Raw genomic sequence first — 26,735 nt, forward strand, 5'->3', positions numbered from 1 at the left:
GACTTCTTGAACTAAAACCATTGCAATGGTCGTATCCGCTGCAGCCAGATACAGGTTAAAATCTCTTTGATAGTCCGGGGCGTACATTAATGATGCTTTTACTAGACAATATTTCAGAGCATCAAAGGAAGCTTGCGCTACCTGGTCCCAGGCAAAAGGTACATCCTTTTTCAAAAGACGAGTATAACCCTTAGCAAGTTCTGCGTAATTTGGAATGAACCTCCTCAGAAAGTTTGCTTTCCCTTGGAGTTTCTGAATCTGAAGCAAATTTGAAGGTGGAGGCAAATTAATGATTGCCTGAACCTTGTAGGGGTCGAGACGAATCCCATCCTTAGAGACTACAAAGCCAAGTAAACGACCAGAACCGACGCAAAACACACATTTGTGCGGATTGAGTCTTATCTTGTAGTGTCGGCAACGTAGAAATATCGCTCTTAAATGCTGCGGATGATCAGTCCGCTTTCGCGAATGAGCCGGAAGATCGTCGAGATAAGGTTGAACAATGTTCTTGATGTCATGGAAGGCATAATTCATCGCCCTCTGAAACGTCGCCCTTGCGTTCTTTAAACCAAAGGGTAATTTTCGATAAGCGAATGTGCCCCACGGACAAATAAATGCAGTCTTTGACTGGTCCTGTGGGCGGATATTAATTTGATTATACCCGGAAAATCCATCCATAAATGAAAAGATTTCACATCTGGCGCATTCATCAATTATCTGGTCGATGAAGGGTGTAGGGTAGTTGTCCTTCGGAAAAGCTTGGTTTACATCCCTATAATCAACACACACTCTAATCGTCCCTTGTTTTTTCATAACAGGGACAATATTCGATACCCAATCGGTTAGAGGAACCAGGTAAATGAATCTAGCATGGAGAAGTTTTTCAACTTCTGCCTTAATGGCCGCGACTTTCTTGGGGTGCACCTGCCGAAGCCGTTGCCTTACTGGTTTGACATCAGGATACATTTTAATTTCATGTTCAACGATACTCGAGTCAATGCCTGGCATTTCATCATATGACCAAGCAAAGACATCTCTAAATTCATGAAAAAGATCGTTATATATTTCCAGTTCTGAAGGGGAACAACCTTTGCCGACATAAATATTCTCTACAACATCTGTTTTAGTCGAGATATTTATAGCTATAGTCTCTTCAATATTGGATAGGTTTCGCTCGGAATCCACCGTGTTTACAGTATTTGTTAGGAATTCAAATACTGAAGGGTGATAAAGGTCACTTTGAGTATCTTCTTCATATTCCGGAAGAAGGGAACGATGGTGGTGATCATTCCATGGTGTCCCCTCAATCATCATTGATTGTAAGATTCCTTCGTCAGTCCCATGTACTCTCGACCAAGGATCTAATGGGGTTCCATATTCTCTAGACCTATCTACCCAAACGCTTGACGAGCATTGATTTGGGCTCGCCTCCCATGCTTGAAACATTGATTGCTACAATATTTCTAAAGGGCTTGGGGGCAAAACCATTGAATGATCCATGTTGACCTTCGTAGAAGATATCATGTTGCAGGTTGCTACAAACGGTACATTTCCTGTATAAATAGGAGGTGGTAGCGTGAAAGTTCCCATCAATGTGGGGTCTTTCAATAATCCTACTCCGATATCTTGAATTGAATGGTTGCTCTCATGGATCATGGGAATGCTTCCTGTAACTTGTGAACCATTAGGGAGGAAATTCTGTTGGTCGACGATCGTAATCCCCCCTTCAAACGGGAATGTGATCTTCCTAAAATAAGTCGACACAATAGCTGCCATGGCATAAATCCATGGTCTACCCAGTAGGATGTTATAGTCCAGATTTCCATCAATGACTTCTACATCAATTTCTACTGTTTTTCCTCCTAGTTCAACTTTTAAGTTATTAAGGATACCGTATGGGGTATAAGTCCTTCCGTCGAAAGCTTTTAACGTCGTCGAAGATCGCGACAAGGTTGGAGATCCTAAAGTTTTCCAGCAACTCATTGACATAATACATGTCGAGGCTCCCTCATCAATTATTGTTCTGTGAACAGTTTTGTTGAGTGCTTTCACTTGAATAAGGAAAGCTAGCTGAGCTGGTAACTGAGGATCATATCCTTTGTGATCAAAGGATACAAGATTGGAATCCTTGGGATCAACCCCACCAATTGCCGATAACAACGCCTGCCTTTGGGTTGGACAATTTTGTAGCACTTCAAGAGTCGACATAGCGGATGGCGATTGTGCCAAATCTTCCACTATGTTATAATGCTGCGCCGCTCTGGCGCGAGGATTAAATGTCGACTTGCGTACTACACCCTTTGGCGGTTTTATTGTTAATTCAGGGATGGTGGGTGTTACAACTTCTGTCGAAGTTGTTGTCGAACTACTTGGTTGATCTTTACCTTTTTCGTTCGACAACTGAGGATTCCCATAATCTTTGTTCCTTGTCGAAATCAAAGCATCATTTTGCTGTTTTGAAACCGACAACATAAGGACTTGCGACAGGGAAGCATTTCCACTATCAACCAGATTTTGACCTGGGTTGGGAAATGGATCAGTTAACACAGCTGATGTTTGGGAACTTTTAAAGAACCTCTTTAATTCAGCTTTGAATGGGCAATTCTTTGTGCCATGATCCTTATCATCACATATTAGACATGGATAATTTTGTTTCCCTTTGCCAGGAGGGTTTGAATAATTCTTTCCAAGGGATGACTCACCTTGTTTCTTCTTCTTCCCTTTGTTTTGCCTCTTCTTGCTTCCTGGTTGATTGGTTTCTTTGCCTTTATCTTCTGATATGGCATTTACTTCCGAAGCAAGAATTTCTTATTTTGCATTTTGATCTGAATTCTTACGGGCTTTCTTTGACGAAGCCTTTATCGATTTCGCATTTGCTGTGCCAATCACGCCATCACCGGCATGAGAGTCACTATTTGATTTAGGAGGGGGAGGAATTGAAAATTCCGGTCTAGGGGCGTCAGGTATTTTGTCATAGAGCGTGCCGGACTGAGTATAAACTAAGTCCAAATACTGTGCACGAGCAATTACTTGCTCCTCTGTTACGACTCCTCCCTTGGCCACATCTTCCGTAATAGCCGGAAGTAACGACTTTATAAACCATTCAGCTAATAGCTGATCGGGAACATATGTTTTCACCATCCTACGACGACGACGCCACTCATGTATATGATCAGATATATGGGTAGCAGTTGTCTGTTTGAAGTTGGTTAATATTTCTGTTCCCATTTCATACTTTATCAGTAATTGAAAATGGGTTAAGAAAGTCGTGGCTAGGGAACTAAAATTGTCGAAAGAGGCTCTTGGCAATTCAATATACCATTTAGCCGCTGGACCTGTCAATGTCCTCTGAAAAAGGCGAAGCCTTATCAAATCGTCGTTAAGGGTGTTCGACGAACACCACAGATGAAAAGTCATCACGTGATTTGACGGGTCTTCACCTGGATTTCCATTGAATTTAGGAATGTCAGATGGAAGTTTATGAGGAATCGCTGGCCACCAAGGGGCATAAGCAATCGGATCGTTCGTTAACTGGTGTAAATCAGGTAACTCTAAAGTTGCCATGAATGGTAACTGTTGATTCGGGTTAGGTGAAGCGTAACCAGGGTACGATGGAATCACTTGAGCAGTGGGTCTTTGCATACCAGCATAATGTAATTGATGTTGGTATGACTGATACGGCTGGTGGACTTGACCACTGTAAAGTGGTTGGTTTTGACCGTTTTGGATATACGGTTGTCCACTATTCGCAAAGATCTGCTGCTCAGAACCTTGGTACACTTGCTGGAACTGCGGTTGTTGGTATTGCACAAGCCATGGTTGTGACGCCATGTTTTGTTGTGCTATGCTAACCGTTGGACCGAGGTGTGGGGTAATTGTACCCGTTTGTACTTGTGTTGCCCCACCAGTTGGCAATTGTGGTTGTGACCCATGATCAATTCACTGTTGCATTACAACCTGAGAAATCTGAGGTTGACATGTAACAGGTATCGCTTGAACTTGCGACACGGTTACAATAGCCGGTGTGGTTGGGATGTTCGTCACAGGTACACACTGTTGCATAGAATATACAATCCTTGGTTGTTGAGGTAGCATAGGTACCCAACTACTTGATGTAATTCCAGTATAACCTGAATACTGTTGAGAACTGCCATATGGATATCCTCCCGGAGGAGGTAATGAAAGGGCATACTACCCCCCATATGGTAGCAATCCGAAACTCAGAGGGATTGTTAGTCCTTGAGGACTAGATGGCCCAAATTGACCTCCATGAGGATCAATCTGTCAAGTTTCAACATAAGAATTACCGGGTATTACTCCGGATGAACAAACTGGAACAGACCATACTGTCGAAATAGCCCCTTGGTGGACTCCTTCTAGCTGTTGAGAGCTAGTTGGGACAGCTGGTATGCCGGCAAACATCGTTGGAGTGACGGCAGGGGCTTCTGCTGTCGCTGTGTCATTTGACACAGTCCTAGACGATGACGGTTGTTCAGACATTTTAAGTCTATCCAATAGATTGCCTAGCGATTCTACAGGGACTTCCACTTGTGGTGGATTAATCTCTGATGAAGGAAATAGAGTGACGCCGACTCCAAAATGGGTTGGAGTACTTGCTTGCGGATCCTCTGTAATTTCCTCTATCGCAATCAAACCCGGTGGAAGAGGAAGACCGTCAGGTCCGTAAAATATTTCTGGTGCCGAAGAAGTGGTTGCTTCGACAGCGACAGTTGTTTGAGGAACGAATCTTTCTGGACCGGTTACAGATGGAACTGGTTCAGTTACACAAGTATTTGCCCCCAGACTAGGATCAGTATTACTGTCCTTCTATGGCTGTTTGAACTTCTTCTATAGAGGCAGGGTTTCCAGAAATGTTTGGAGTAACCGGAACCTCAGATGTAGTTGGAACACTTGTTCTAACTTTCAAAGGAGATTTTGAACCGGTTAAACGAGTTCGCTTTGCCCGTACTGTTTTCGATTCCGGAGACAAAGACGGTTGACTCGTAAGCCTCCGCGAACGACGGGGTTTCAATTGACTTTCTTCCACGATTGCGGATTACTCGATCAACCAAAATATTAAAAGGGGAAATTTGTGTTTCCGAATTGAATGAATTTTATTAGACGCTTTTTAGACACAACTTGCTTTTTCACTTTTTAAGAGTCGAGAAAAAGCTAAAGATGACTCTAGTCTCCTTCGATGTATTAACGAGCCCGAAGTGACAAATGCTCGGTTGGACTTTTTCAATTATAGAGTTTGAAAAAGGCCAAAAGAAACTGCTCTGGAGATCTAGGCAGAGGGTGTGCCAAACCTTTCGCAAAACCACAGAATACTTTTTACGGTACGGGTGGTCGATCTTCGTGAATGCTGTGTTCACTGCATTGCGATCAGTAGGGCGGCCGACACGGCTTCCTAAGGTTAAAAGATATATGCCTATAGGGGTCTACCAATATATACGCGACGGTACGTGGGAGCACAAGTCCGTATTAGTGCCACCGACTCTCAGGAGGAATCACCCACCTTCGTCGAGATCGACAGTCACTACGTTTAACGACGCCGGAACACGTCTCTAGCTTAGACCTCTATGTGTTTGCATTATGTTTCAAAGCGTTGTTAGGTTCATTCAATATATTTTAAGTTGATCTTTTTAAAGTTTGCCTTTCAAGGTTCACCACGAGATGTATTGATACAAATTTCCTAAATGCAGTCTAAGATGAGAAGCAAGTTTTTTCAATCTTTTCGACTTATGAAAATCTTAACTACTGAGGGAAAAGAGAGACAAAATCTTTTCACACAGATCAAAGAGCACTCACTAATGCACTTTTTCCCTAAATCAACATACAAACTTACATGCAAAATGCAAAATGCAAGTATTTCTTTTCTCTTTCTTAATGTTTGTGCGACACAAAAAGAAATCTATTGTATAATTTCGAATAAAATTTCAAGTGAAAGTAAACAAGCTTGTCCAAAATCAAAAGACACCTTAAGATTTACTTGTTTCGACACTAGAAATATATAAATTCAAACCATATGACGAAAGCAAAAGCTCAATCAGCTATGAACAACAAACAAACTAACTCTTAAGATCAAAACGACACTTTATCACAGGTCTAGATCTAAGAGGTCACAGCAAGACTAGTTCACTTTTCGTTATGGGAAACTGCAAATGATATAAGAAATACACAAAGAACAAATACAGTTTCTTTATACAACCGAGGTGGAATAGTGGCAAGGAAAGTTGGTTTCAGATAGGTACATTGACTGGTAACAGGCAGCAAAAACAAGAGTGAAAACAGGGCAAGAAACAGCAGGAAACCCCAGTAGCACAAGGCAAGACTGGTTCAGCGCAGGTGGTACACAGGCAGTTTGACCTTCAGCGCAGGTAGCCCCTTCGGGAACTGCGCTGAAATGCAGACAGCCTTCACACAGCCTGCACTGAAGAACGAAACTTTCGTTTCTCTCAGTTTCCGGGTCACAGATTGCTTAAAAATTCACAGTTTTTGGCCAAATCAGAAGCTATCAGTCGAGGACACACTAAGGGATGACAAGGAGGATGAAAATCTATCACTAAGAGCTTATTAGAGTCCTTGTGGATCAGCTCTTCAAATCATAAACTTGCCTAGAAACTGAGCTAGAGTAGCTGCCCTCTACTTTGCATTTGAAAGATCCAAATGCAGTTCGATTCGGTACTCCCTATGTTTATGAAATGAATAGCAAAAACACAAACAACCAACAAGATACGATCGCCAGTGGAGTCGCCAATTTGTTGTTGGGAAAAGTATCCAATACGGAATGACTCTATCCCACTCTAAGGGTGATAGTACCTCAGCAACAATCAAAGCAAAGCTATTCAAGATTACTTCTTTATGAGATGTAAGAGAGAGGAGAAAGAGATCCACTAACCGTTATCTTCCGCTAATGGTTGATCCAATCTTCCCTCTTTGCTGCTTGCTCCCAGCTCCTTGCTCTTTCACTGGCCCAGCTACACAAAGATCCTGCAAAAGCACAAGAAAAGGAAACTACAAGAAGCATACATCCATAATTGATTCAAGGATTAGAATAAATCAAATATACAAGCATTAATACGCCATAGAGACACATGCCTATAGAAGAACCTCAAATGCTTTATTAATGGAAGAAGTAAAGTTCCGAGAGTGTTACAACCATAAGAGGCCCAATCCAGCAACACCTCCCAGCAGAAAGAAATCTCCTCTTCACCTCCTTCAAGCAAATCACCCAATAGTTCTATACTCAAACCAACAGCACTTCCTTACATTCACAAGATTCCAGTCCCCCTAGACCTCAGGAGAGAGCTCTATATATAGGAGTTTTGGAGAAAGGATGAGTCAGCTTGAGCTTGGCATGAAGCTGACTAGTGTCCTCTCCCACTTCAGTTATACTTCAGTTCTTGAGTCCACTTGGAGTTTCTTGCTTCCACTTGGAGATCTAGATCCTCTTACTCATCACAAGGCGAATTCCCTGATCCAAGTTTCATTTTGGAAGCTTCCTGGGCATTTGACACCTTGCAGAATGACTGTGCCACTTGGCCAATCTCGCCCAGCGCAGGTAGCCTTCATTGCTTTTGACATTCAGCGCAGGTACAGAGTGGAGCAGTTGACATTCAGCGCAGATGCTCAGTGGAGCAGTTGACATGATCCAGAATTAGCTTGTTTTTGAGTGTTTTCAGGTGGAGAACTCATATTTAGTGCTGTGGTTTGCTGACCTTGTTCCTCTAGGGGTAGGAACAACATGTTTAGGGACTTTGGATCCCTCAGATTATCGACATTTCATGCTTTATGCTGTAAGGCACAAAAATGTCTATAACACAAAGGCCTCCCACTTATTTATGATCATAATCATGCTATTCATTTTCCACGAAATTTTCCTCCAAACCTTAGGCCTTATAGATATTCCTTTGCACAAAAGAGTGAAATTGAACGTATGGTTGCAGAAATGCTAGAGGTTGGTATAATTCAACCTAGTAAAAGTTCTTTCTCTGCTCCAGTAGTATTGGTGCACAAGAAGGATGTATCATGGCGCATGTTTCCGGATTATAGAGAGCTCAACAATCTCACTATTAAAGATAAATTTCCCATTCCTCTCATTGATGAATTATTGGATGAATTGCATGGAGAAATTTACTTCAGCAAGTTGGACCTTCATGCAGGATATCATCAAATTAGAATGAAGACTGAAGACATTTTGAAAACAACATTTAGAACTCATGAGGGTCATTATGAATTTTTGGTCATGCCTTTTGGCCTTACCAATGCACCTTCTACATTCCAAGGTTTGATGAATTCCATTTTCAAACCCTTCCTTAGAAAATTTGTGTTAGTATTTTTTGATGATATACTAATCTACAACAAGTCTTGGAAGGATCATGTTCAACATGTTGATAGAGTGCTCAGACTATTGGACGAGAAACAATTATATGCAAAAACCTCCAAATGTTTCTTTGGAGTACAAGAGGTGGAATACTTGGGTCATATTGTACCTCATGAAGGTGTTAAGGTAGACCCTCAACAACAACATTTTCTCCAACTCTTAAAGGATAACCTCACTTTGGCACATAATCGAATGAAACAATAGGCAGATCAACATTGCAGCGAAAGATATTTTGATATAAGTGACTGTGTAATTTTACGAATAAAACCATACAAACAAATGTCCCTCAAGTAAGCTAAGAAGGATAATAAATTATCATCAAAATACTATGGTCCTTACAAGGCACAACAAAAGATTTGTACTATGGCATACAAATTGGAGATTCCTTCATCTTCCCGAGTGCCCCTAGTTTTCCATGCTTCATGCTTAAAGAAGTTTATAAGTAACAATCTCCCAGTTCAAACTATATTGTTGGAACTTGACAAGGAAGGAAAAATCATATTTGAACTTGAAGCAGTGATGGAAACAAGAACCTGACAGCTACGAAATCGATCAATTTCAGAGTATCTCATCAAGTGGAAGAACTTACCCACCAAAGATTGCACATGGAAGGACAAAATTTTATACAAAAGCATCCAAAACTACTCAAGCATTGAGGACAATACTTTTTGAAGGAGAGGGGCATGTTAGGTCCCTATACTACTAGTGTAACCCCTTATTGTTATTAGTGAAACCCCTTTATTATATTGTTGTGCCCATGTAGTCCCCATATTGTTATTATTGTGCCCCATAGAATCCCACTATTGTTATTGTTGTGCCCTTACATTATTATTTTTATGTCTGATCTGATTACATTATGACTCCTTAGACTCCTATATATAGAAAGGACGTCTTGTCATTCGTATCAACCAAGAATTGTTCATTTGTGTAATGTAAAGGAGGTTCCCCCTCAAAGAGGTTGATTTTGAAGGTGTTTATCTCTCTTTTCTTGTGTTTTGTGAGTTGGTTTCATAACAGATGAAAACTTAGGTTTCCCTCCATTCCTACTTTCATTTGAAGTCTTTAACTACAATGTTCACAACTACTTAGTTGATTCTGGTGCAATAACCAACATCATGCCACTCTCCATTGCTAAGAAGATTAATGCGCAATGGAGTGAGACATTTGTGCGAATCATCCAACTTGATCAAACATTGGTACTAGCCATCAGTGAACTGCAAGACGTGATTATCTGACTATCCCATGACAATCAAATCCACCAATGCATCAACATAGTTGTTGTTGACATACTAGAATCATATGGTTTATTACTTAGTAGAGATTGGACCGGCAAGCTAGATGGATATTTTGCTACAAATTAGTCTCACATGTGGCTTCCGTAAAAGGGTAAGTGCGACCAAATCTGGGTAGAATCCGAGAGGTACATGAAACATAATGTCACTCCCCTCAATGGCGAGAATGAACCATTGGCCTTCGTAGAACTCATGTATGGCAACTACCTACCTGAGACAACATTGGGGTGTTATCCTACACAGCCAACACCAACCCCACCAGATGCGCAGTTGGGACTCCTTCCTTGCCCAACTGATGGTAATGAAACTTGTACAACACATTGTACCAATAGTAGTAGTAGTACTACCAGCACCTAAAGTGGTCAGTGTACAAATGAGTTGTGGACCATGTACCTTGATGGATCAAATATATAGGACGGCTCAGGAGCCGAGTGTGTTTTCGTCAACCCTTACAACAGGAAACATCTAGTTTCAAGTCGCTCGGAGTCCGAGTGCATGAAAAATGTAGCAGAGTATGAAGTACTCATGTTGGGCTTACAAAAATCCATCAGCCTCAACGTGGTCATGCTCAAAGTGGTAGGTGATTCAGAGATAGTGTTGCGGTAGGTACGCAACACCATTCATTGTTTATCACCACATCTTAAAAGTTACCAATAAGAGGTATGGCGACTAATCTCAAACTTCCAAGCCTTTAATATTATTTTTGTACCACGTACGCATAACGCAGTTGCCAATGCACTGACAAATGCAGCTTCGAGAATGTCACCGATTAGGGACATGTTTACTATTGAAATATTGTACAAACCATCTATCCTGGACAACATAACTAACTTAGGCATGTCTAATGATGACCAACAGATACTGCATTTCATGGCCAAGGTTAACATCTTCAAAGATGGAGTGATAGATGATGATGAGCACAAGCGCTCTTTGCAAGTAGAAGCTAGTAACAGGAAAGGCCACCTTATCACAAAAGGTGTGGCAACATTGGAAAAGATTTATGACTTGCAAGAAAATTTTTAGGGGCCAAGGAACAACAATACCCACAGCTCCACCTTGAGGAACGAACTGATAAACCTGGGAATAGAACAGAATCCAAAGTTCATCAATCTTGGTACATGTTGTACACAGTAAGAGCAACAAGTCTTTCTCTGCTTGTTCAAACAGTACCGAGATGTGTTCGCATGCATGTATGATGATCTGAAAACTTATGACACATAGATTATCCAACATATCATCCAATCAAAGGAGTCAAGCCATATCAATAGAAGTTGAGGAAAGTACATCTGTCGCTTGAACCCCTCATACAGAAAGAGCTTACTAAGTTGTTGGATGCACAAATCATATACAAAGTTCGACATTCCACATGGGTCTCCAACCTTGTTCTTTTACGTAAGAAGTCTGGGGAAATTTGCTTGTGTGTCGATTTCCAAAATGTAAACTACGCCTCGGATAAAGACAACTATCCCATGCCATCTATGGACCATATTTTGCAAACAATATCTGGGGCATATATGTTTTCTCTTCTTGACGGTTTCTCAAGATACAATCAGGTTCTGGTAGTAGAACCTGACAGACTTAAAACTACTTTTTGTAACAAGTGGGCTACGTTCGCTTATAAACGAATACTATTTGGGCTTGTAAATGCAGGTGCAACATTTCATTATGCCATGGACATCGCCTTCCACAGTCTCATTAGACAAAGTGTGGTGGTATACCTTGATGATGTGACTGTGTTCTCAAGGAGACGAGAATACCATGTACACCATCTGAATAAAAACATTGAATGATGCCAGAGATATGGGATTTCCTTGAATCCAAAAAAGAGCGTATTCGCAGTGTCAGAGGGGAACCTCCTCAGAAGCATTGTTGCCAAAATTGGGATCAAGGTGGATCCAGACCAAGTCCAAACCATTACACAGATCCCTTACCCAGTCAAAAAGAAAGCCATGCAATCCTTCTTGGGAAAGATAAACTTCCTCAGGAAGTTCATCTTGGATTATGCACAGATAGTTAAGCCCATGTAGGACATGATCAAGAAATATGGAGTCTACAACTGGGTTAAGAAGGAAAAGCATGCATTCGCCTAGATCAAGCAGGCCATTATAGAAGCGCCTGTGCTCTACAACCCAAATTTCAAGAAAGATTTCCTGCTATACACCTTCGCTTTCGATAATTCAATAGCTGCATTACTCACTTAGAAGGAAGAAGCTAATGAAGAACGTCCCATCTCCTTCATGAACTACAGTGTAAGCATGCAAGGACCAGAGCTCAACTACCCCGCCATTGACAAGTAAGCTTATGCAGTTTACAAGGTGGTGAAACACTTCAGGCCTTACTTACTGAAGAAGCACTTCATAGTCTTCATCCACCACCCTACAGTCCGCACCTTGCTTGTATAACAAGAAATGGGTGAATGACGTGTGAACTAGATAACAAGCTTGCAAGAGTATGATCTTGAAATCAAGCCAGTGCACACGATCAAAGGACATGGGCTCTGTAAAATTTTAGATGAAGCAGTACACGCTCCAGAGAGCGAAGAATAGCTTGCCGATTAGGAGCGGGAAACTGAGATGTATGACATAAGGTGAGTAACACTCACTTAAGACAGAACCTCTTGGTGCGTAGATGTGCGCCAGTACCTTGAGCATGGCATGATACCCTCTCACTTTTCCGTTAGACAGAAGAGGGCATTTCATTTGAAAGCCTTAGCATATTAGTCGGTGCATGGAGTGCTTTATAGAAAGCATAGTAATGGAGTTTTGCTCAGGTGCCTGGAGGCACTTGAATTAGAGAAGGTACTTCAAGATATGCATGACAAACCCACCGGGGGTCACTTTGCAGGAAACACCACTACACAAAAGGTTATGCGTGCTGGTTTTTACTCACCCACATTATTCAAGGATGCACATTCTTATGCTCGCATGTGCCCGATCTGTTAGAAATGCATCGGCAAGAAACAAAGATCAGTAGCCCCAATGCAACCTGTTGAAGTGACCGAACCATTCCAATAGTGGGGTCTAGACATCATTGGGGAAATTTTCCCTCATTCGTCAAAGAAACATTGCTACATCCTAACAAAAAATGACTACTTCACATAGTGGATAGAAGTAGTTCCACTCAAACAAGTGAGCGACCAGGAGGTCATCAGCTTCCACCAACAGAACATCATCTCATGCTTCGGTGTTCTGGTATCACTTGTTTCTGATAATGAAACTTATTTTTCGTCTTTGAAACTCTATGAATTTTCATTACATAATGATATTGTGTTAAATAATTCGTCTAACTATTACCTGCAAGGAAACCATCTAGTAGAATCCATGAATTAAAATCTCATTCGTATAATCAAGAACACCATTTTCTCTGAGTAATGCAACTGGCATACTGCCCTGATGAATGCATTATGGGTTGATCATGTAACACCCAAGCCCTCCCTAAATACCTCACCGTACTTCCTGGTTTATGGTAAAGAAGCCATCCTTCCACTAAATATCTACTTGCTTGCACTTCATCTTTCCCAAGAATCCCAAGGCAAGCTTGCTAGCTAGCTCAGCATAGGATGGATGCCCTCCATAAGCTTCAGGAAGAAAGGATCAAAGAAAAAGAAAAATTCACACTCCACCAGGACTATATCAAGAGATGTTTTGATAAGAAGTCTCTAGGGCAAGCTAACTTTGATGTTGGTGACTTAGTTCTAAAATGGGATAAGCCCCGTGAAGACAAAGGCAAACATACGAAGTTCCATTCCTTGTGGATTGGTCCACACTGTCCACGAGAAGCTTGGCCCACACACGCATCGTTTGAAATCACTTGATGGGAGGATTGAAAACCTTCTTGTCAACAACCAAGATCTAAAGCATTAATTTCAGTAGGCCAGGCCGTGCTCGTGCCTTGTACATGGTTTGCTTGCTGCTTGTTTTTTTTCATCTTGTTTCCTTTTCTTATTATCTTTTCTCTTTAGTTTTTTTTATTCTGCTTACTATTTTTGTTTACGTTTGTTTTTTTTGCTTGGTATATTAATATTCTTGTTTTCTAAAATAAGTGTTGCCAACTACTACGTTCTAGCTTTTGAATGGAGTTTGTGGCTGAAATTTGAAGAGACTTGTGACACTGTAGCACTTGGCTAGTCTTCTGTTTGTCTTCTCTATGTTTGGTTATAACCTTCAGTTGATGAATTCTTTACAGAAAATACGAGTCTTCTGCAAGGGAAGTTTTGGTACAACCATGAACCTGTGTCCACACTAAGAAGCCCCATGCCTGTACTCAGTCTTCTTCTTTGTGTGTTCAGGATCATCCAACTAGTAGAAACGAAGAAGGGGAAATCTAAATGAGCAAACCTATGTTAGAGGTCTTACATTATTCTCTATAGGAACAACCTCTTCTACTCTCAATAAGTGAGGATTCCTATTCCACTCCAAAAATAAATAAGTTCCTATGCATAATCCTTTTTAAATAAAAGAAAAAGGCCAAAGAAGAGAACGACTTCCTACACAGAGAGGTGAAGAGTGCAAATCCACTGGGGTACCGTCTAGGCCTACTGATAGTGGAGCAACACCAGAGATGAAAACTTATACTATGAAAATATTCAACTCGTGAGCTAAACTACCCTTCCCGGATACGAAACATTGAGATCTAAGTTAAACTTTTGATTGTGTTTGACTGAGTTGGAAAAGGGTGAACCGTGTATGTCCATGGGGTATGTGGGGAAATCGACGTAACCTACAAAACGATTCAATACTCCCCAAAAGACAAAGGTCTTGTGCCAAGGATGAACCAAAACAGAGAAGCTGGAGTTCTACCAGTGTTCACCAAGTGTTGTAGCGGCTATAATCACCCTCCAAAATTTTGTCCTGCACCTAATTTCAGAGCATCCCTTGGGAAGTTCGCTTGATGACTACACACCTTCAGGTTCACTTTGTGAGCCCGTGGGAGTCTTTGCATCCACCTTGCTTTTTCATTTCACCCAAGTTTCTGCATGCTGGTGTCTAAGTCATGCTTGCGACCATGTTCTGGTTATGCTCAAAGTCTTCACTTCTTGTGTACTTGTTGTGTTCGCTATGAAAGCATCTTTCACACTCACACATGCAGTCACATTCACTATCGCAGAAGCATCGTCACAGTAGATCAATGATCAATCACGAGTGTCACACTTGTCGCTTGCATCATCGGTCAGCGATGCTAAACATGTGTGTTTGGATTTTTTGAGTTGTTTTGTCATCGAGTCATGCGAGTGTGTGTTTGTATGATCAACTATGCATCTTTTGATTGTTCACACACTTATCCATTTTGCTGAAGTTCTGATGACCGAACTCCCCTTTGATAGCTCGATCATCACCCCACCATCGACTTGATTGAATGTCACCCAGAACAATGTAGAAGCACCAAGAAAGTCTTTCCAAGCTACACTGATCACAAGCAATCCAATCAACTTTCATGCTGACCACCCGAACAGTCGGACCTGGCATCCACCCCAGAACTGAATCCCCTAAACAATTGTGTAGAGGATACTGACCTTTCCTGCTTTCCTGACTGAGAAAATTGCACAGACAGGTCAGACAGACACCAAGTGCTCGTACTTGTCTCCCTCAGAAAATTGCGCAGTTTTCCCATTGAGTCCTTCCTACAGTCGACTGACTGCTCATCTAGGAAATTGTGTAGTTTTCATGAGTAGGCCTTCTGCTAGACAGTAGTCCGCTCAGCTCAAAAATTTCACAAAGATGATCAGCACACCAGCCTATCAGCCTCAGTGCAATTTTCCTCACCAGTAGCTCCAAGCAGTAGAATGCTAATTCCCTCGAAGAATTGTGCAGTTTTTGCTGCCAAGCATCCAGAAGCTGACAACCAGTTCCCCTTGGGAATTGTGTAGTTTTTACTGCCAGTGACCTAGCAGCCAACTTCTAGTCCCCTCTGGGAATTGCGCAGTTTTGACTACTAGACTCCTTGCTAGTTCCTCTAAAAAATGGCACAATTTTTGCCTACTGATCCTCCTTACAGTATGGCATGTTCCTCCAAAAAATTGTGCAAATTTTTCCTTCCATCCTCTGTTGCCCACTCATTCTAGAAACTACGCAGATTCTACCTACCTTTCCCTCCTGCAACCTGAACTATCCCTCAAAAAATTTGTGTAATTCTTCCTTCCAACCAAGCCGTACCTTGCAGACAATCATTGTCGACTTGGATTTACCATCTTCATCACTCAGTGACTCTTGTGTAGTTTTCATCAGTAGTTCTTGGAGCCATGATCCCGCTTCTCAACCTTTCTGCCTCTCTTGGTCACCTACATTAGAAATGATCATGTGTCATGGTTTACTAGGAGGTTTTTGGATTTTATGGTGTCTCATCAGGAGTGACTCCAGGCACAGGTACACTAACAAACGTGGCATGACAACAAAAGGAATGAACGAAAGAAGCACATGCAGAAGGACAGGTTCACCAACAAAATAACGAATCATGTATGCGAAGATATGAGCTCGCGAATGGATGATCATGCAGATATGTGTTCACGAACATATGGACAAGCAAACATGAAAGATGTGATCATGGATGGATGAACAAACAAACATACACCTTTCGTGAACAAATGAGCCTGTCAAGCCTTCCAACATGAAAGAAAGGAACAACATGCCAAAACATCACCCAGCGAACTAAATATCATCGAAGACTCTGCACACTTTTCCATGCAGAGGTGAAGCTATGCTACACCATGAAGATGTCCATAACCTAGCAGCATTGTAGCTCAACATGCCCTCCAGCAGTAGCACGAATGTACCAGCACTATCATGTTGAGTCATGTCGCCCACATATCTATTATGGGCTATGTTGTCAATCAATGTAATGTAACGTGGAAGTCCAAGAGACCCACTTGTTGTACAAATATTCATGTAAAGTTGAAAATTCATGGAAGTCAAAAAGTCACGAGGGTAGTTGAGCAGCCGCAAGGGTCATTTTCACCCTTGGCTACTAATACCCCCTCATTTGTAAATGAAAAGGACTTTTTCACCTCAACTCCTCCCACATAGCCAAGAGAGTCTGTAATCTTTTATTTTAGGAGTAAGTAGTGGCTCCAACGCCCCACTCACCAGGTTAGTGATGTATGGTGTAATGATGTGTCTTGGAATTTCCTCTTAATTCAAAAGCCTGCTAATAGGCCAGCACATTTTCACACATGTATTGTGCTGTTGTAAGACTAATCTTGAACACTTGTAATGCATGTTTCTTTAACCTATGTTGAACACTAAAACTATTTCACTTGTTGTCATACATAATCTATTAATGGAAATGTGTTGTATATGTTGTTAACATTGTCTCGCCCATCGTGGCTATCTCCCTGGACATCAAACAGACCTTTCACATAAAGCTTGTTGTAATAATCGTTGCACTCGTTCGAACTCATTCATTGAGTGATGCACATGTTATCTTACCTTTTGTGTTGTTACTACCGCATCCATGTGGACTGTTCCTCTGGAAGTTGTGCATGTGAACCTCACTTCTCGAAGGCAGAGTACACTAGCATTCACTAAACACGTGAACCTCACTTCTTGAAGGCAAGACCACTCTCTTGTGTTGGCAAGCAAGAGTTGAGGCAAATCCTTAAGACAATGGAAACTAGGCCATCATACCTAATGGGACTCTCACACCAAATAGTGTGAGGTCTAGTTAAGACCTCATACCGGGGTGATCCCCTGAATGTTGGCGGGTCCAACACTGTCAACAGGTAGACATGTCTTTTCCCATGCTCCTAGTGCCCATTTTCTATTTAACTAAGCTCCACCGCAAAGGGAGGACCATTGAAGGCTATGAAGTTTGGAAAGGATGGTCTTGGGAGCTGCTAAGGTTGATAATAGGTAATTTGGCATGGCTTGAAGAACTGATTTGAGGAGTGTAAGACAAATTGCAAGGTTAAGAGCATGGAGGGTCTAGCTAGAAAGTTTGGATTCCAATTTTGTTACAATTTCATCCCACACAGAGAGGCATAGAGGATTAGAAGTGAGAGTTTCCCCTAGATATTTTGTGAGAAGGGAGATCCTCTTGAAACCAAATAGGTGAGAAATATGGATTTAGAATACTTAAGTAGTACTGAAAAAGAATATTTGTGATTTGGTGCTATTAATATTGGTGCCTGAGGCAATAGAGAAGGTGTTCAATATATTTTTGAATTCCAAGGCTTCCTTATGCGAGGGATGAACCATTAATAAAGTATCATCAACAAATTGTTGATGATCCAATATCTGATTATTGGAACCAAGTTGGAAACCCTTCAATCGATTTTGCGTTGGCGCATTCCTAATAGAGTGGATTTGGCCTTCTGGTACTAGGAGGAATATATAGGGAGAGAGTGGATCACCTTGCATGATGCCTCAGGAAGGGATAAGAGTTGGGGAGGGTGATCTATTAACTAGAATAGAGAAGAATGATTTGGAGTTCAGAGGCTTCACCATTGAGATCCATTTGTGTTGAAAACCATAGGCATGGAGAGTGTGATAGATGTACTATAAGTTTACCTTATCAAAGGATTTAGATATGTCTAGTTTGAGGAGCATGCCTGCCTAGTTGGAGGATCTAAGGTAGTGAATATGTTCCTGAGCCAGAATTATACTATCAAGGATTTCCTTTCCCTTTACATAACTAGTTTTTTTGGGGGAAATGATTGAGGGAAGAAGCAATTTGAGCCTATTGGTGATGGTTTTAGAGTTAATCTTGTATATTACATTACATAGAGAAATTGGACGATAATCCCTCAGAAAGGAGGCATTAGAAGATTTGGGCATTGGGTGGATGAAAGAAGCATTGAATGTCCTAAGGAGTGAGGTTGTACATCTAGAGTTTTCCACCACCTACTAGATATCATGGCCCAATATATTCCAACATGATTTATAAAATTCTGTTGTAAATCCATCAAGGCTCTGGGCTTTGTCATTAGGCATATCCGTGATCACCTGTTCTACTTCTTGAAAAATAATCTCTCTCATCTGTTATGCATTTTGTTCTTCGAAAATGAGTTTAGGGATGTGTTGAACTACCTCATGAATGTCCTTGCGTCTTTCCAACATTAGATCAATGAGTAGATACTGGAAATATTGAGACAATGTTTGCATTATCTCCTCATGATCCTCCACACATTAATCATGCTAGTTCTTGAGATGACCATTGCAATTTTTTTGTCAATAGTTGATCATTGATCTATGGAATAATTTGGTGTTTATTTCCCCTTCTTAGAACCATTTTACTCAGGATTTTTGTTTGTAAATAATTTCTTTTTGGGTTATCCTTTCATTCAACTTATTTTTTAGAGCGTCCTTTGAGTTTTTAAGTTCTTCCGTTTGGCCTTGGTTGATGATAACTTGTTGTAGTTCTTTCATCTCATCGTCTAATAAATTCTTATCCCGAAGGATGTTTTCAAAGTTTGTGATGTTCCAAATTTTCAGTTTTTTCTTGTCATATGTTAGCCTCTATTGAAAGTGGTACATAATACTACCCTTTATGGATGCAGACTCTACCCAGCATTTTTCCATATTGTTTGAGACATTTTGGTGGCAAATCCAAAATCCTTCAAATATGAATGGCTTGCATTTAGGAGATGAAATCTAACCCAATTGAAGGGAGATCATCCAGTGGTTTGATACATGACTTGGAAGGATGAACGCATCCATGTTGATACCTTCCAAAAGAATGGATTTAGAGAAACGAAATTGGTCCATCCTTAATGCTACTTGTCGGGAATGTTAAAAATATACAAGTGCGGTAAAATTCCACTTTGGACTACTCATTTGATGGAGATGATGATTGCATCAGATTCCTCTTCCCAAGAGGACCAACATCGACCTAAATATCACCTCATTTGTACAAGTGAAAGTTGAGTTATGAACTATTTTATTCATACATATATTCTGAATCAGGTCAGCGCTTTGCACATGTACCAATGGACAGGTCAAGTGGACCTTCATGGAAGCCTATAAATAGAAGATACCTTAAGATCATCTGGATACACATAAATCTTGCTTCTCCTCTTCTATTAGGTCTTGCCTCTCACAGGTTTGACGAAGGAAGCTTGTTCAAGGGTCTGAAACTTCAAGATGATGCTCGCACTGAACTAGGGTTTTCTGATTCAAAGTTACTGGCACATAACTGAGCATTTCGATCCCTAGATGCAGAGACACAATAGTCATGAGAGCGACTTTGGACCCTTGGACGCTGGCACATGTTCATGAGAGAAACGGGGAGTTAGGTTAGTTTGATCCCCGGTCGCTTTCACATAATGGTATGGGAGCAACCAGGCTACCATAGTCGCTATCATGAAGTTCACAGAGAGTGACCTTGTCATTCATAATCACTCGAACAACTCCTCCTCCCTGCAACTAGGACTCCAAGATTACATTTCAGTGTTTCGAAGATATTTCTTAGTGACAAAAGTGTTTGGAAACAGGCTAGAGTAAGTGACAGTACATTACATTCATCTGAATCAAAGTCTGGATGTTTAGATGCATTTCACGAATATTCTAGTTGTTATGAAGATAGGGATCATTGCACAATATTTTGTTGAATCTTTTTATGACAATCTATTAGAGTAATATTTGCAAGGGTTTTTCCCATAGTGGGTTTTTCCCTAGTCTCCGACCAATCCTAGTGTCTCTATGTGTGCATTCTTTTCTTCTCTTGTTCCGTTATGTTTCGCTACATTGATGATGATGTTATTGTTCTTTCCAAATAGTTGCATATGATGATGAATAATGATGTAAATCTGTATAATTTTACGATTCTATGGGGTGAACTTAATGTATTAATGAAGAAATGCAATTATCAAAGCAAAGAACAATACAGTCCTATGAAAAATTAACATGGTATCAGACTTGGTCTAAAGAAAATCCATGGAGATAGTTTTGATGGAAGAAAGAAGATGATTGTAGAGACCTAAAAGAATCCTAGGGTATGAAGGAAACCCTAGGTAATTAGTGCATAAGGCTTTGATGGTTAGGGTTTGAGAGAAACCATGATTTATGGAAAAGACTTGAGATTTTATGTATGAAACTCTAACGTGGTCTATGTGAAGATGCTCAAGCACTTGGGACATATTTGATGAAGCCCTAGATGGCTAGTTGGTGATAAATTTTATTTAAGGCAACATCTTATGTGGACTATGTATGGTGATGACTCTTGAAGGCTGGCTCAGGAGGGAGAGGACAACCTCTCATTGAAGATAAGTACTCCTTGACTTATGATGTTTCTTTTTGTATTTACTCTTGTTTAGACTTATGGATATGAGTATTATGATTATTGTTTTGATCATTGCTTATACTTCTTGCACGTATATTTGAGTATCTGGATGTATCTAGCCTCCTTGATAAGATTTAATAAGTGTATCCCTCTTAAGGACCATTTGAGAAGGAGGAAAAGGAAATCTAGATTTGGAAAGAGGTAAAGAGGTAATTGATGAAAAGGTGAGAAGCACTACAAGTTGCCTATGAGAAGGTGTACAGGTATTTGAACACCACAAGGTATGAAATTTATATTGTTTAAATGCTATGTATGACTAGGTAAGCTTCATGGTATGTTGAGAATGCCTCCTTCACAAATGGCTCATGCTTACATATGAAAGAGATTTGGATTTATGTTTCCTATAACGAAATGGTGCACCTGGTATTGAATATTTCGATCATGATGATCTTCTTGATTTTATGAGGCTACTTATTATTGATCTTGGATATAGTGGCATAACTTGATGTTTGGCTAACATCTATTATTCTTAGATATCTCGATTCTGTGAAGAAGGCTAGTACCTTTACTCTAGTAAATGATACTCTTGACGCTTGACATGCACTTGACGTGATGGATCTCTTATAGAAGGTTACCTCATTGATACTGATAATTCTTGTGATAAGTATGATGAAAGTATGTTGACACTCGTGTTGTTTTGGAAAAGTTTTATTGAATGACCTGACTTGCTCCTATGGTAACCTTGATGATAGAATTACGAGATTGATACTCTAGATCTTTTATTAACCATGGTCATGCATTTGATAGTAATTATGGAATATGGTAAAACTTGATTCCCTAAACCTGATGGATTGACTTTATAGAAGTGATATTATGTTCATCATCTTTGAAGTATGTTGTCACACCTATCCATTGTTCCTATCATGTGAATATAACCTTTCATGAAAGACTAATGTCATGATATAACATAATAGCTTATGTGAGCATGTTATGACCATGATGGGTATATATTAGATTTTATGATCTAACAAATCTGTTGTTACACGACTCTAGTAAAGACATGTTGATGACATGAAAGAAGTTGAATGAAGTAGATTCCCAGTTAGATGGAGAATATCTTCTCAAGATTCTTAATATTATTGCTATTTTCATTATGTACTACTGAAATATGATTTATGTTCATCTGACATTATTGTTCTACAGCAAGGTCTCATATCTGAAGCTTGTACATAAACTAGGGTTTTGACTCTGGACGCAGGAATAAAACTAGGAATACTCATCCCTGGACCCGTGCATGCTAAGGCCTAGGTAGCGTCCAAGCAGCTAAAGTCGCTCCCATGCTAACTTGATGAGAGCGACTAGAGGTTTGACTATTGTTGACCATCATGTGAATATTGTTGAAGTTGTCTGAACTCTAAATCAAGATGTTCACCTGGAGGATGTTAGTTCCATATATAAGTAGCAGATATCTGAAAGATTTGAAAACATGGAAGTTTGAATTTTTGTAGGTGATCATGACATACATATAGATATGTCATTATGTTTGAAGTTTGTGCTATAATAGTTTAACATGATTTGGATGATTGATATATATGAGTTGTATGATGTCTTATGATAACCGAAATCTCTGACTCAATGATTGAAATATGTCTTGGACTATAGATCTTACTATGATAGAAAATTTGGATATTAACATGATATCTAATGTTTTGACTTGACAACTGATGATTTGCCTTGATGACAATGATATATGAGCATAGTGACTTCATATGACTTGTATTATGGGAATGACTTGATGGATATTGCATGGTTGATGACAACCTGTTGGCATGGTAATGAATGATGTCATTACTTGATGAAAGCCCTACCTATCATCTGGTTCAATGAATTGACACTGAGATATTGATGAATTTTGATATTAGTATTGATCTAGTTTCTAAAATTTGATGAGCTAATTTGATTGCACAATAAGTATTTATGAAAGGTTGATGCTTTGGTAAAATGTTATGGTTGCAGTGAGAATTGCATGACATAAGCTCCCCCAATCTAGATATATCTGCATTGACAGACGAAGTTGGATGATGTGTTGATTCAAGCCTTTACCTCATAAGTGTTCCAAGGTATGACTTTGATTTTGATTTTTGGTTTTTATATACTAACAATCTACTATTGTCAAGTAAAGAGCCTATGATGATATAAGTAAGAGTGAGATGGATTACGAAGCTCGTAATAATGTATCATGGCATGATGAATCGATTTCTGAAGTTGGTAAGATATAATCTCTATTGTGAAGTTATTAAAGAAACATTGAAAAGTGGAAATGAAAATCCTTGGACACTCTGATTTGAAGTTCAAGATGTTGTTGAACTTGACATGGCATCTGACAATTGATTGAAGCATTGATGTTCCATTTTGAACATCCATCTGTATATATATAATGTTCATAGAACATGAAATTTCATGATTGAGCCACTTCATACACATTGAGTTGTCACCAAGAATCCTTCGAGATGTTTGCATGATATGATCTATTCTTGGTCTGAGATATTCTTCCTATGATATATGACTGCATGGATATGTTGATGTTGATGAGATGAGCACATATGAGTGTTGTCTTAGTATGAAATATGACATGATGAGAGGTCTGTGACACAACCAAGGTTGAGTATGATGTTGCTAGCATGACTAGCTATGAGCAGGTTGAAGAAGCTCCTTAGAGAGTTGTATGAGCATGATCTGGATATGACATGGATACATTGTGATAATAAAGAGTGGGATCTGATTGGCAGAGAATCCCATATATATATATATATATATATATATATATATATATATATATATATATATATATATATATATATATATATATATATATATATATATATATATATATATATATATATATATATGTATGTATGTATGTATATAGTGGGGATTGCTCTACTCTCATATATTGAGAGAGTGCAGCCCCTGTGCAAGACAAGCTTAGGCTTATGGTTGGCACCTCCTTGAGAGGGAGCATGATTATGATATCATTTTGTGATTTATATGATTATTTATGATCTAACACGATACTTGATTTGACATCGTGTATAGATAGGTGACAAATTCTACTTATAGATGATGATTACTTGATACAAGTATAATGATATGAGTATGATGAGAGCAATGCTGATCGAGGACACTGAGCCATACTCTTACCCCATGTTTGAGCTCCCACAATATGGAATTGAGATAGAGGTCTCCTGGGGTTGAGGGAACTCTGGACAATAGGGCATCACCCCTATCTGTTACCCATAGTGATGGAGTAGTATCTCACCCCATCTTGGTCTTTATAGAGAATACCCTGGTTGGCATCATACCCATAAGTTGGGATTGTGGGGATTATCCCTCTCTGTCTAGCCAACGGTTTAGGAGGCTTGGGGACATGAGATCCTTACCTTTTGTAAGTTGGGTATCTCACCCAAGATAGGATTATGATGCAAGTGTTCTACCACTTGACTATTTACGGTCATTTGATGGGTAGATTAGTAGGAAATAGGATGGGTTGAGTAGTAGCTCCCCGATATCACTTATTGCTCAATATGGAGTTGTAGTAGTAACTACCCCATGATATTCTGGGTTGAGTAGAATCTCTTTGATGTGGTTCTAGGTTGAGATATGCTCCCTGATGATATTCTCTATAATGATGATGATGTGGGTCGTAGATCTGACTCCCCGCCGATATTTCTGGGTAGTAGCCCGATGACATTTCCAAGTAGTAGCCCGATAACATATTTCCAGGTAGTAGCCCAATGAAATTTCTAGGTAGTAGCCTGATGACAGACATTCTGATTAGTAGCGCGTCGACTAATATTCTAGGTAGTAGGTTGCTGACAAATATTCTGGGTAGTAGCCTGTTGACTGATATTCTAGGTAGTAGCCCACTGACAGATATTTCGGGTAGTAGCCCATTGATTGATATTCTGAGTAGTAGCCCGCTAACAGATATTCTGGGTAGGATCCCACTGATAGAGATTCTGGGTTGTAGCCCGATGAATAGAGAGTGGTAGCTTAAGCTCCCCTTTGGTAGCAAATTCGTCTTCTTCTAGATTCTAGAATAATTAACATATGAATAGGAACAATCAAGAGATAAGTAGGAATTAACAAGAGATGTACATTAATTTTATGATCTGAGATGATGAGATACCTGAGATGGGATGCATGTTATGTTGATTGATGGTTCAATATTGACAAGTGGAATTCTCCCTAGTTGAGAGGGAGTGTTAAAAATATGAAACTATGGTCAAATTCCACTTTGGATTACTCATTTAATGGAGATAATGATGGTATAAGATTCCTCTTTCCAAGAGAACCAAAATCAACCTAAAGATCACCTCATTTGTACAAGCAGAAGTTGAGCTTTGAATTATTCTATTCATACATGTATTCTAGATCAGGTCAGCCCTATGCACATGTACCAATGGAGAGGTCAAGTGGACCCTCATGGAAGCCTATAAATAGAAGAGACCTTAAGCTCATTATGACACACATCAAACTTTCTTTTCCTCTTCTATTTGATTTTGGCTTGCATATGTCTAGCAGAAGAAGCTTGTTCAAGGGTCTGAAACTTTAGGAAGAAGCTCACACTGAACTAAGGTTTTCTGATTCAAAGTCATTGGCATAGAACTGAGCATTTGGGTCCTTGGAGGCTAGCACACAGTGGTCATGAGAGTGACTTTGGACCCTTGGAAGCTAGCACAAGGTCTTCATGAGAGCGACCGGTAGTTTGGGTCAGTTTGGTCCCCGGTCGCTCACACATAATGGTATGGGAGCGACCAAGCTATCATAGTCGTTATCATGTAGTTCACAGAGAGTGACCCTATCCATCATAGTCTCTTGCACAACTCCTCCTCCTTGCGACCAGGACTCCAAGATGATATTTCAGTGTTCCAAAGATATTTCTCAGTGACATAAGTGTTCAGCAGTAGGCTACAAGTAGTGACAGTACATTACAATCATCTAAATCAGAGTTTTGATGTTTAGGTGGATTTCATGGATATTATAGTTCTTGTGAAGATATGGATCATAGTACTATATTTTGTTGAGTCATTTGATGACAATTTATTAGAAGAATATTTGCAAGGGTTTCCCCATAGTGGGTTTTGCCTTGGTCTCCGACCAATCCTGGTATCTCTATGTGTGCATGTTTTTTTTTCTCTTGTTCCTTTATGTTTCGTTGCATTGATGCTAATGTCATTGTTCTTTCTACATCATTGCACATGTTGATGAATAATGATATAAATCTATATAATTTTATGATGTTATGGGGTGAACTTAATGTATTAATGAAGAAATGCAATTATCAAAGCAAAGAACAATATATAACTATGAAAAATTAACAGGGAACCACCTCTTTTATTGTTCCAAGTATATGTGCCATTAGGAGTAGGAATGTCCACCATTTTGTGTTATTTTATGAATGTGTTGAAACCCAATGCATCATCATCTAATTTATGGGTTCCCCCATGTTTGTCCTGTAGAGAGATAATAAAATTAAAGTCACCTCCCAGGATTCATTGGTTGGTTCCTATCAAATGAGCCACATATGCAAGGTTGGAGAGAAACATATGTGTGTCCTGAGGAGAATTAGAGTCATATACATTTGAAATAAAACCACTATGGGAAGAGCCTATCGGTTCAAATTGGGTAGAGAGGATTATGGGTAATGAGAAAGAGTCTTTCAAGGTTATTGTAGATGGATTCCATAGTACAGTCGTGCCTCCAAATGCCCCAGAGGAGCCCTAGGAGATTATTTCACATTTTTGCCAGAAATATCGTACTAGGCTGCAAAGCTTGTCATGTGT

This window comes from Pinus tabuliformis, chromosome 4_1, assembly GCF_031772625.1.
Source record: "Pinus tabuliformis cultivar Carrire ecotype Pingquan chromosome 4_1, CPIR1, whole genome shotgun sequence".
Taxonomy (NCBI): domain Eukaryota; kingdom Viridiplantae; phylum Streptophyta; class Pinopsida; order Pinales; family Pinaceae; genus Pinus; species Pinus tabuliformis.